This window comes from Phyllostomus hastatus, unplaced genomic scaffold (genome assembly GCF_019186645.2).
Source record: "Phyllostomus hastatus isolate PE091 unplaced genomic scaffold, TTU_PhHast_1.1 phas_scaffold_317, whole genome shotgun sequence".
NCBI classification, from domain to species: domain Eukaryota; kingdom Metazoa; phylum Chordata; class Mammalia; order Chiroptera; family Phyllostomidae; genus Phyllostomus; species Phyllostomus hastatus.
In genome coordinates this window covers 63,646-76,595 of record NW_025334023.1, presented here as the reverse complement: position 1 = coordinate 76,595, position 12,950 = coordinate 63,646, and positions in this window count along the sequence as shown.

The window sequence follows — 12,950 nt, the reverse complement described above, 5'->3', positions numbered from 1 at the left end:
TGTTTCTCAAGGAGGTCAAATAATCTGTCCAAGATCATATAGGAGTTGCATGGCAGAGGTAAGATAGAAATTCAGATCTGTCAGATTCCCAATAACTAAACACATGCTATGCAATCAGGAAGGCCAATCAATACTTGGGAAATTACGAACTGAATGATTATCTGGAACTCTGTTATTTTCAGCATTCTAAACTGCCTGCTATCTTATTCTTGGAGATAACATCATTAATCCTACAGTTCAAAGCCTGTGGGACAAAGAAAATAATGCAAATATTACGGATTTTAAGGAAAAGCTTCTTGAGGAGAAAACAAACACATACTCATCCTTATTTATCAATAGTCTAGTAAAAAAGTGTTAAGTAGGCCAAGGAGAGGAAGAATAACAAAGTTTTACTATAACCCTCCATCATGAAATCTTTTAAACTTTATTATGATTAGTTTTAGATTGCTAAAGGGCTACCATTTGCATTCCCCTTGGTTGTAGAGTCAATCACTCAGTCCCATCTACTCTTACTTTCTTTCTGAGGTTTTGTATAGGTTCTTGTCCTTAAAGAAACAGCTGAGGCACCTTGGTTCTTTTCAATTATGTATTGTTATGGTGGTGTTATGTGTCCTTTGGCTCAATGCTCAACTTTGGGGACTAAGTTAATTTGTTCCAAGCTACAACAGGGCAAGTAGCACATTTATTTTGTTAATATTGGTATGTCCAGTCACTAGCACTGTGGAAGGAATATGGCAGCTTAGTAAATATTTATTGAATGAATGGATTGCATTTTTTAAACTGTCACCATAACATATGTATTATTTTTACCTTTATTATTATTCCCATTTTGGTATGTTTGCTACAGATTTTAGATTTGTAGCATGTGCTCATGAATGTTTACATATTAATATAGTATTAGTATTATACCTATTTTACATATGTTTAACTTACATATTAGATGTTGGAAAATTTTTCTATGCAGATAATGCATGAAAGTTTTTTGCATATAAAGCATATTTAAAATACATAATATTAGAGATGTAAATAGTAAGTTATGTGTGAAATATAATTATTAATATTTTCTCAAATAGATTTGAAGTATTTTCTGTGTAATACAAAAAAAAAGAAAGAGTCAGTTGATGTTTCTTTTGATCCCCAGACCCCAATGATAATGAAGATATGGCGTATTATGTAGTTGGGATTCAGCTAAAAGCAGTACCTCCACAGACAATTTTAGGATAAGTTAATTTATTAAGAAATAAGAAGAGGTGACCATCTAAAGATGTAATATCAATTTCAGGATGATAGTGAAAAGATGAATTAAGTCAAAATGCAAAGAAAGGAATAAAAATGGTAAGATTAGAGATCACTAAAATATATATCTGACATAATTGGAAAAAATCAACAAAGCAGAAACCTGGCCACTCAAATTTTTATAAAATTTGAGAATTTTATAAAAAAATTTAACTAGGAGGATGGAAGATGGTGGCTTTACTCTAGGCAGCGTTTTTCTCGGCTTCTGTGGAGAGGAGGGAAACTCGCGGATCGGTGGAGAAACAGAGCAAGTGGACTAGGTTACTGAATCACTTTTGAAAGCAGGACATCAAAAATTATTGCAATCACTGAAAAACCAGATGGTAAGGAGACTGCTTCAGGACAAAAGGGGCCCAGGGATCAGCACGGGGTCTAGGGGTGTGCAGTCCCTAGGCCCAGTGCTCCCAGGTCTGCCTCAGGGCTCCCGGGAGAGGGGAGTTGCTGCTCCCTCCCCCGAATACGGGGGGTGAGCAACTCCAGGGGAGAACGTGTTGCTAGAAGGAACAGATTGGCCAGTTGGACTGGGAAAAAATCACCCAGGGACTATGAACACCCGCCCAGAGACCAGGGAGAAGTGAGGGCCTCTAGCCAACAGGACTAGGGGCAGCTTAGAAGAGCGCCCGAATCCCTAGGCCGGTGGAAGTGCAGATCGGTGGAGAGCACAGAGCCGGGCTGAGCTTGGCTAGTGCCCCACAGGGAGGCCTGAATCGTGTGCTGTGATCCCGGGAGGGACGTGGCGCTTGGTGCGTTCTTACAGTGGTGGCTCAGAAATTTCCAGCCAGCCCGACTGGGGGAGCTGGGAAAGGTGACAACACCCGGTCAGAGTGTGGTTCGGCGGGGAAACGGAGCCAGAAAGGGCTCGGCTCGAGCACCATCGGAAAGACTGACTCGCTCACGCTGTGAACCCAGAAGGGTCGTGGCGAGGCACTTAGGGTGATCCTAGACCCCGAATCTCAAAAGTTTGGGGGAGGGGCACGCCCTTTTACGATTCTCAAGGAGGGCACAGTGAATCCCAAAACGTCGCGGGTGCCTCCTGAGATCATAGAGCTGGAACCCTGCAGGACCCTGGAGTCCGGAAGAACGTGGAAGTGAGATCCAGAGAGCCAGTGTGCTTGGGAGCGCCCAGCGTACCTGATAGACTTGCTGAGATCTGGCTGGGAGAGAGAGAAGCATTTCAAAGATCCCTCAGCCAGCTGAAGCCAGCAAGATCAGAAAAACTGGTCTGGCCAGTTAGAAACCAACAAGAGGTTCTTTTATTTTATTTTATTTTTTTTATTTTTAATTTATTTATTTTTGTTTTTTGTTTTGTTTGGTTTGCTTTTGTTTGGTTTGGTTTTGTTTGGTTTTGTTTTGTGTTTGTGGCCGTTGTTGGTTGATTGATTTTATCTTGTGTTTTATGTGACATTTTATTTTTCAATTCTTATTATTTTTATCTCACAATCCCTTATATTTCTCTTCCATTCATTCAAATATTATTCTTTCCACTCCAAATTTATCTCTCCTTCACTATATCTTCTGCTTTTCTTTCCTTTTTTTTTAATCTTGCAAGTTACTGTAAATTTGTATTATCTTTTTCTCACTTTTACGACATTTTTTATTTTAATAATATTTTGGTATTCTTTTTCTTTCTGTATAATCTTCTTTGCTTGGCTGGTTATGCTGTCATTTGATAGGTTCCCCCTGGTATCTCAGTCACAAGGTGTTGATATGTTACTATCCTTCACCTGTGTTCCCTTAATACACCTCTAAAGGTTCTATACTCTTTATTCTTGTTATCTAGACCTCATCGATTCTGCCACAAGACTGTCACTTTAATATTACTGCTAGTAAGACCTAGTCTATACAATTGTAAATACTTCTCAATACCCCTACCTGATCTCAGCCCACTTTGCAATTTTCTGAACTATACTATTGTGGGGGTTGTCTCTATTCTTTTACACACTACTCCTATATACTAATCTTTAATCCAACCCTACCTTAGAATCTGACCTCCCACAGCCTCACAGCTTTCTAGATCCAACTAACAATCCTCTGGTCCCCAATAAGAGTCTTACCTTCTTTCCATCCTTTCTAAAACGTGGATAGTGGGGTGGAGGATCACGGTTAACACTATAAGGAGCCAAAGGATAACCCATCTCTTCTCTACTGGCTGCTAATGTAAATATCATAGTATACTGTCTTGCTGTCTTAAACCATTTTGCCTTACTCTTCCAACTGATCACAAAAAAGAGTAGAGGGAAGCTGTGAACACCAGGATACACAAAGGAGATTGCACCGCTGAATCTCACAAATATTCTACCACAGAAGTTCACACCATAATTACAGGGGATCAGAACAGATCAAATTAACAAACAAGAAGAAAAAAAGAGGAAACCCATGAACAATGAGAAAACAAAGAAACAACCTCCAATTGAAGGGAAATGAGGAAGCCTCAGGAAAAATGCTAAATGAAATAGAGGCAACTCAACTATCAGATAGTGAGTTCAAAACAATGATTACCAGGAAGTTCAATGAACTCACAATGAGCTTTCAGAAATTAGAGGGAAACTACATCAATCTCACTGCAAACTATATAAAAATGAAAAAGAAAATAGAAACTCTCAACAAAGGTCAAGAGAAAATGAAGAATACAATTTCTGAACTGAAGAACACAGTATAAGGAATGAAAAGCAGGATCAATGAAGCAGAAAATCGGATTAGTGAGCTGGAAGACAAAGTAGAAAACAACATCCAGAAAGAGCAAGAAAAGGAAAGGAGGCTCAGAAAGAATGAAGAGGGATTAAGAGAAATGCAAGACAATATGAAATGTAATAATATCCGTATAATAGGGATACCAGAAGGAGAAGAAGAAGAGCAAAGGATCGAAAACCTAGTTGAACAAGTAATGAAGGAGAACTTCCCTAATTTGATGAGAGAAAAAGTCACACAAATCCAGGAAACACAGAGAGTCCCAATCAAGAGGAACCCAAAGAGGCCCACCTCAAGACACATCATAACTAAAATGGCAAAATTTCAAGACAAAGAGAGAATCTTAAAGGCAGCAAGGGAGAAGAAGGAAGTAACATACAAGGGAGCCCCAATAAGGCTAACAGCTGACTTCTCAATGGAAACACTTCAAGCCAGAAGAGAATGGCAAGAAATACTCCAGGTAATGAGAACCAGAGGTCTGCAACCAAGGCTACTATATCCATCAAGGCTCTGGATCAAGATAAAAGGCCAAATAAGAAGCTTCCCAGACAAAAGAAGTGTAAAAGAATACACCTCGACCAAACCAGCTCTGCAAGAGATTCTAAAAGGAATGCTTTAAGGTAGGGAAGGAAAAGAGAGAGAGAGCAACACATGTACATAAAAGACAATGAATAAGTACCTATCAATAATAACCTTAAATGTAAATGGATTAAATACTCCAATCAAAAGACATAGAATAGCTGATCGGATAAGAAAAAAATGACCCACACATATGCTGCCTACAAAAGACCCACCTCAGGATAAAAGACCTACACAGGCCGAAAGTGAAGGGCTGGAAACAAATCTTCCATGCAAATGGACAGGAAAAAAAAGCTGGGGTAGCAATACTCATATCAGACAAAATAGACTTCCAAAAAAGGTCCATAAAGAGAGACCCAGAAGGTCACTTCATAATACTCAAGGGAAGAATCCATCAAGAAGACATAAATATTGTAAATATATATGCACCTAACATAGGAGCACCCAAATACATAAAGAAAATCTTAGAGGACTTCAAGAAAGATATGTACAGCAACACAATTATAATGGGAGATTTTAACACCCCACTATAAAAAATGGACAGATCTTCCAAACAAAATATCAACAAAGATATTGTGGCATTGAACAATACCCTTGATGAAATGGGCTTTACTGATATATACAAAGCCCTCCATCCAAAAGAAGCTAAATACACATTATTTTCAAATGTACACGGAACATTTTCAAAGATAGACCACATGATAGGACAAAAAACAAGCCTCAAGAATTTCAAGAAAATTGAAATCATACCAAGCATTTTCTCAGACCACAAGGGACTGAAGCTAGAAACCAACCCCAAGGAAAAAAACCAAAAACACTCAGAATCATGGAGATTAAATAGCATGCTATTAAACAAGGAATGGGTCAAGAATGATATTAGGGAAGAAATCAAAAGGTTCCTGGAAACAAATGAAAACGAACTCACAACAACCCAAAACTTATGGGACACAGCCAAAGCAGTCCTGTGAGGGAAGTTCACAGGCCCACCTAAAAAGGTTAGAAACTTTCCAAACAAACAACCTAACCCTACGTCTACAAGAACTCGAGGAACAACAACAAAGACAGCCCAGAGCAAGCAGAAGGAAGGAAATAACCAAGATCAGAGCAGAATTAAATGACATAGAGACTAAAAGCACAATTCTAAGGATCAATGAATCCAAGAGCTGGTTCTTTGAAAAGATAAACAAAATCGACAAACCTTGAAACAGACTCATCAAGAAAAAAAAGAGAGAAGACCCAATTAAACACAATCAGAAATGAAAGAGGAGAGATTACAACAGATACCACAGAAATACAAAGGATTGTAAGAAATTACTACAAAGAACTGTATGCCAAAAAATTTGAAAACCTAGATGAAATTGGACAACTGTCTAGAAAAATATAATCTTCCAAAACTTAATGAAAAAGAAGCAGAAAGCCTGAACAGACCAATAACAACTAAAGAAATTGAAGCAGTAATAAAAAAACTCCCAACACACAAAAGCCCTGGACCAGATGGTTTCACAGGAGAATTCTACAAAGCATTTAAGGAAGAGCTAACCCCTATCCTTCACAGACTATTCCAAAAAATCCAAAAAGATGGGAGTCTCCCAAACTCTTTTTTATGAGGTAAACATCATCCTAATTCCAAAACCAAATAAAGACACAACAAAGAAAGAAAACTTCAGGCCAATATCACTGATGTACATTGACGCTAAAATCCTCAACAAAATACTGGCAAACCGCATCCAACAATACATTAAAAAGATCATACACCATGACCAAGTAGGATTCATTCCAGGGATGCAAGGATGGTTCAATATTCGCAAGTCAGTAAATGTAATACATCACATAAACAAAAGCAAAGACAAAAACCACATGATCATATCAATTGATGCAGAAAAAGCATTTGATAAGGTACAGCACCCATTCATGATAAAAACACTCAGCAAAGTGGGAATAGAGGGAGCATTCGTCAACATAATAAAGGCCATATATGAGAGACCTACAGCCAGCATCATACTCAATGGGCAAAATTAAAATCTTTTCCACTAAGATCAGGAACGAGACAAGGCTGTCCACTTTCACCACTTCTATTCAATATAGTACTGGAAGTTTTAGCTACAGCAATCAGACAAGAAAAAGAAATAAAAGGCATCCAAATTGGAAAGGAGGAAACAAAACTGTCACTGTTTGCAAATGACATGATAGTATACATAGAAAATCCTATAGACTCTACCAAAAAACTGCTTGACCTAATAAATGAATTTGGCAAAACAGCAGGATACAAAGTCAATATCCAGAAATCAAAGGCATTTCTATACACCAACAATGAAACAGCAGAAACAGAGATCAAGGAAAAAATCCCATTTGAAATAGCAAAGAGAAAAATAAAATATCTAGGAATAAACCTAACCAAAGAGGTAAAAGACCTGTATTCAGAAAACTACACAACACTGAAGAAAGAAATCAAGGAAGACACAAACAAATGGAAATATATACCGTGTTCATGTATTGGAAGAATTAATATCATCAAAATGTCCATACTACCCAAAGCAATTTACACATTCAATGCAATTCCTATTAAAGTACCAATGACATATTTCACAGACATAGAACAAACACTTCAAAAATTTATATGGAATTATAAACGACCCTGAATAGCTGGTGCAATTTTGAGAAAGAATAGCAAAGTAGGAGGGATCACAATACCTGACACTAAACTATACTACAAGGGCACTGTAATCAAAACAGCCGGGTACTGGCATAAAAACAGGCACACAGACCAATGGAACAGAACAGAGAGCCCAGAAATAAGCCCAAGTCTCTATGGTAAATTAATATTTGACAAAGGAGGCAGCAACATAAAATGGAGTAAAAATAGCCTCTTCAACAAATGGTGTTGGGAGAACTGGACAGCCACGTGCAAAAAAAATGAAACTTGAGCACCAACTTACACCATATATAAAAATAAATTCAAGGTGGATAAAAGACTTAAATATAAAACGTGACACCATTAAAGTCCTAGAGGAGAACATAGGTAGGAAAATCTCAGATATTTCACAAAGAAACTTTTTTACTGACTTGTCCCCTAGAGCAAGGGACATAAAGGAAAGAATAAACAAATGGGACCTCATCAAAATTAAAAAGCTTCTGCACAGCTAAAGAAAAACAGTATCAAAATTAAAAGAGAACCAACTGTATGGGAAAACATATTTGCCAATGATACCTCAGACAAGGGTTTAATCTCCAAAATATATGAAGAACTTACAAGACTGCACTCTAAGAAGAATCCAATTAAATTAAATTAAATTAAATTAAATTAAATCCAAGGAATCCAATTAAAAATTGGGCAAAGGGCTTGAACAGACACTTCTCCAAGGAGGACATACAGAAAATCCAAAGACATATGAAACAATGTGCAATATCGCTAGCTATCAGAGAGATGCAAATTAAAACCACAATGAGATACCACTTCACACCAGACAGAATGGCCATCATAAACAAGGCAACAAACAACAAGTGTTGGAGAGGTTGTGGAGAAAAAGGGGTCCCTAGTGCACTGTTGGTGGGACTACAGACTGGTACAACCACTATGGAAAGCAGTATGGAACTTCCTCAGAAAACTAAAAATGGATCTGCCTTTTGCCCCTGCAATTCCACTGCTGGGACTCTATCCTAAGAATACTAAAACACCAATTCAAAAGAACCTATGCATCCCAATGTTCATAGCAGCACAATTTACAATAGCTGGATGCTGGAAGCAACCAAGATGCCCATCAGTAAATGAATGGATCAAAAAACTATGGTACATTTACACAATGGAATTCTATGCAGCAGAAAGAAAGAAGGAGCTCCTACCCTTTGCAACAGCGTGGATGGAGCTGGAAAACATTATGCTAAGCTGAAACAAGCCAGGCAGTGAAAGACAAATACCATATGATCTCACCTTTAACAGTTACCTAAATAACAAAACAAAGAAACAAGCAAAATATAACCAAAGACACTGAAATAGAGGCCAGGCTGACAGTGCCCACAGAAGAGAGTAGAGGGAATTTAAGGGGACAGTGGGACGGGTTCACAGGAACAAACTTAAAGGACACATGGTCATAAACTAAGGGGAGGGTGGTAATGGGAGGGAAGTGGGGAGGGGTGGGAGGGGGGACTGGATTGGGAGTAAAAAGGAGAAAACTGAATTTGAACAATGATTAAAATAAAATAAATAATTAAATAAATAAATAAAAGGGAAAAAAAACCCTTTAACTTTCATGATGACCTGAAATGATATACAAAGCAAAGTAAAATCCAGAAATATTATACTAATTTTGATGTAGGGTATTTAAATTTGAGAAAAAGAGTAATTTTTTGGATCGAGTGGCAATCATAGTAGGTTTAACAAAATTTAACTAGACACTATCAAGAATAAATATTAAAATACAAAATTTATATTAATAATGAAGATAGGGAATATTGGTAAAGATATCACCAACAATGAAAAGATACTAAGTACATACGATAAACAACTTTTTTTTTCTTTTTCCAGTAAAATAGATAACTTAGGGGAAATGGACAAATTATTTGAAAGATACTAGTTTTCATAAAATAAAAGGAAAGGGAAAAGCTGTATAGTTCTTTATCTGTCAACAAAATTTACTGCACAATTTTTTTTTTAAATCCTCAAAGTAAACTCCAGGTCAGAAAGTCAAATTTGTGATTTATTTTAAGTATTTAACAACAACACAAAGACCAATGTAATAACAGTGTCTTGAAGAATAAAACATTTCTTTACCAGTTTCATGTGTTGACATGTAACCAATCACACAGTGAGAAACAGTTAACAATGGTCAATGTACCATGTGAGTGTAGGTACAAACATAATAAAAATATCAGGTAAAGCACAGAATACACAAAATATAATATCATAACCAAGTAGAGTTTATCACAGAATATACATTTTTCAAAAGTCATAGATATACTTCCCAGTGGCATGGAGGAAAAACTACATGATCACTTCAACAGATAAAACATATTTTTATGCTAAAATCTCAGAGTAAAATAGAAATGGGGGGTACTACCTTGAGTTGACAGATTTTATATAACACACACACACACACACACACACACACACACATAATATGCTATTATAACTAGCACTGAAAGAATGAAAAGATATTGGACATTTTCACTCACTGACAAGTAAAGGTCAGAATGTACCCGTGAATACTTCTATTCAAAATTGTATTAGATGTCCAAGATAGTGTAATATAGGGAAGAAAAGAGAAAAGTATAAAAACTTGAAAAGATAGTGTAAAGACGTTATTTACAAATTGTATGATTGTTTATGAAGAAATTTATAAATATTAATATAAAGATAAGTGAATTTAAAAAGTAAGCCAGGTAAAAGTAAAAAAGAAACTGAATCTCCACATACTTGAAAAAATAATTTGTGTAAATTTAGAATACCATTTACCTCAAACAATCAAGATGTTTAATTAGGAACATCAAAAATGTAAAAATAAATATAAAATTCATTAAAATATCTAAACTAAAAATTTCAAACAATTGCAGAAAATTTCAAAAGACCTATAGACCATGTTCATTGATTAGAGAATTCTATGTTGTTAAGATAACAATTCTTCCCAAAGGAGCATATTGACAGCACAATTTTACTCACATACTAGTAGGTTTTGTTGTGGAAATCGACAAGTTCATTGTATACTTCATGTGAAAATGCAAGAGGCCTACAATAGGCAAGACAAGGAAGACATTAGACTACACCACTAGGTCTTAGGACTAATTCTAAAGCAACTTTTATACAGCAGTGTGGTATTGACACAATGTTGGAGGAGGTAATTGTGAGGTCATGACCTCCAGTGAACCACAAGCTGGACCCACACAATCAGAACCTCTGTCCTTAGAATGTATGGTCTGCCCACCATTGTTCTTAGAATGTATGGTCTGCCCACCATTCCTACAGTGGGAGGAATTCCTACACCTCCAGTGGGATTCCTACACCTCCTCATTTTCAAGGAGGTGTCCTTGGGTGAGAGATGTATTATTAAGACCATCAGGACAGTACATGTGACTGGACCTAGTGAAGGACTCTATATAAACTTAAGATTCTTGCAAGCTGGTGTGGAGATATACTGGTCTTGTGGCCCCAAGACAAACCTCACATATGTTCCCTGCCACCCATCATTCTGAAGTGGTCTGCCTCTTTCTTCTATTGGTCCTTGTCATTTGCACACAGAGGCCAGTTCCCAATATTCCCAGGAAATTCCCTGAGGTTGCAAACCAGTACAGAATAGACAAAATGACAATGACAGAATTCAACAGAATTTTTTCAATAAATGGTGCAATTTATATATAAAATAATGGCTTTTGAGCTTTATCATAAATTGATTTCATTTGGATCATTACCTAAGTATTACATGTAAAAGAAAAAAATGTAGAAGAAAATTATAATAACATGTTCGTCACCTTGGATAACCAAGGACATAAAAAGATTAAACCTGAGGTAATGATAATTAATCACTTACAATTAATTAAAAGAAAGAACTTCTATTTAGTGAAACACACTTTTAAGAAAATGAGAAGACAGTCCATCCCCCAGGAGTAAATATTCTCACTTTACATATCTGCCAGAGAAAATATAGAGAACTCCTACAAACTAGTAGGTAAAATAATAATTTATTTTTTAACTGAAGGAATTTAAAAGAAGATGATCCAGATAATAATCAAGGTTTGGTTAATTTGTATTCTCTGACTGTAAGGAAAAGCTGATGAGAGGTGGGCAAAAGAGAAAAATCTGTGGTCAGCCATATCATTCTCACTTCATAGCTGATGAGATGGGGGTGCTTTAGGAACTCCCTTGTGAATGAATATTAATTGTAACGTGAGTTATTCACATTGTTGTTGTAAACATTAGGTATCTTTCAAACTTGTGGAAATTTCAACAAATCAGAACTGTTGTTCCTGAGATATGTAAAATAAGGTGATGGCATTATTTTTGCATTTATTTATTCACTTAATAAATATTAATAAGCATCCATTAGATACCAGGGACCTACCTGGTCATAAAAGATGTGATCATAAACTAAATAAGAGACTACTTGTGTTAGTGGGAATTGTAAATGATAAAAATAAAAGATGACCAATAAAGTAAGTAATATACACTTATATAGACTTTTACAGTAGTATTTAATGCTATAAACATTAGCCTAATTCATTTTTCAGTTGCATCCTAAACCTTTTGATTGTTCATTTCCTCTGTACTTATTCTATTGGATACTGGAAAAGGAATCTTGAATTTTTAAAATATATCTGTGGATTTGGCTGTATTTTCTTTCAGTTCTATTGGTTCTCCTTTGTGTAGTTTGGAGCTCCACAGTGATATGCATGGAACGTTTAGTATAGTTATGTCTTCTTAAATAATTGATTCTTTCATCATTATGTAACACCTATCTTTATTTTTGACAATGTTCCTTATCCTGAATTCTACTATGACTATGATAATATCACTTCAGTTTTTAAAATACTATTTGCATGACTAATATTTTAACTTATCTATTAGTTTATATATTTTTAAAGATTTTATTTATTTATTTTTAGAGAAAGGATGGGAGGGAGAAAGAGAAGGTGAGAAACATCAACGTGTGGTTGTTTCTCTCAGGCCCCTACTGGGGACCTGGACTGCAACCCAGACATGCACTCTCCTGATTGGGAATTGAACTGGAAATCCTTTGGTTCACAGTCCAGCCCTCAATCCACTGAGCCATACCAGCCAGGGCTGAATTTATATTTAAAGTGGGTTTTTGTACACAACCTGTACTTGGATATTGCTCTTTTATCTGATCTCACTATCTCCATCATGCATGAATATGTTTAGACCATTTTCATTTGATGTAATTAGTAATATAGAAGGAAGGGAGGGAAAAATGGAGATTTCAAACATAATCCAGAGATCCAGTCCTTTCTTGCTTCTTCCTGTTTTCCTTCCCCCATACTCTCCTCCCTCCTTCTTTCCCTCCCTCCCCCTCTTCTTTTCTTTTATTGCTTGTATAACCTGCTCTATCCCTGTTGTGTGCTTGCCCTCTAATCAATGGAAGGAAAGAACAGAGGGGAAGTTTTTTTTAGAGAATTGACATGATATAGGTCACATCTTTAAATTTTGACTCCTTGTTTCAAGTTGTCTGATTTTCTAACTTGTTAGGTAATTGTCTTTGCATTTTGTCCAAGTTTTGTTTTTAAAGTGTGGGAAAAATTAGTTACAGTAGACTCAATGCATTTTAGCCCAATGGACTGACTACCTTAGAAATCCAAAGTTTTAAGCATAAATATAGGTTAGAGATAAGTGCTAAAGGGGGGACAAAGGAAGGGGAATGAGGCAGCTACTGTATATGTAGTAG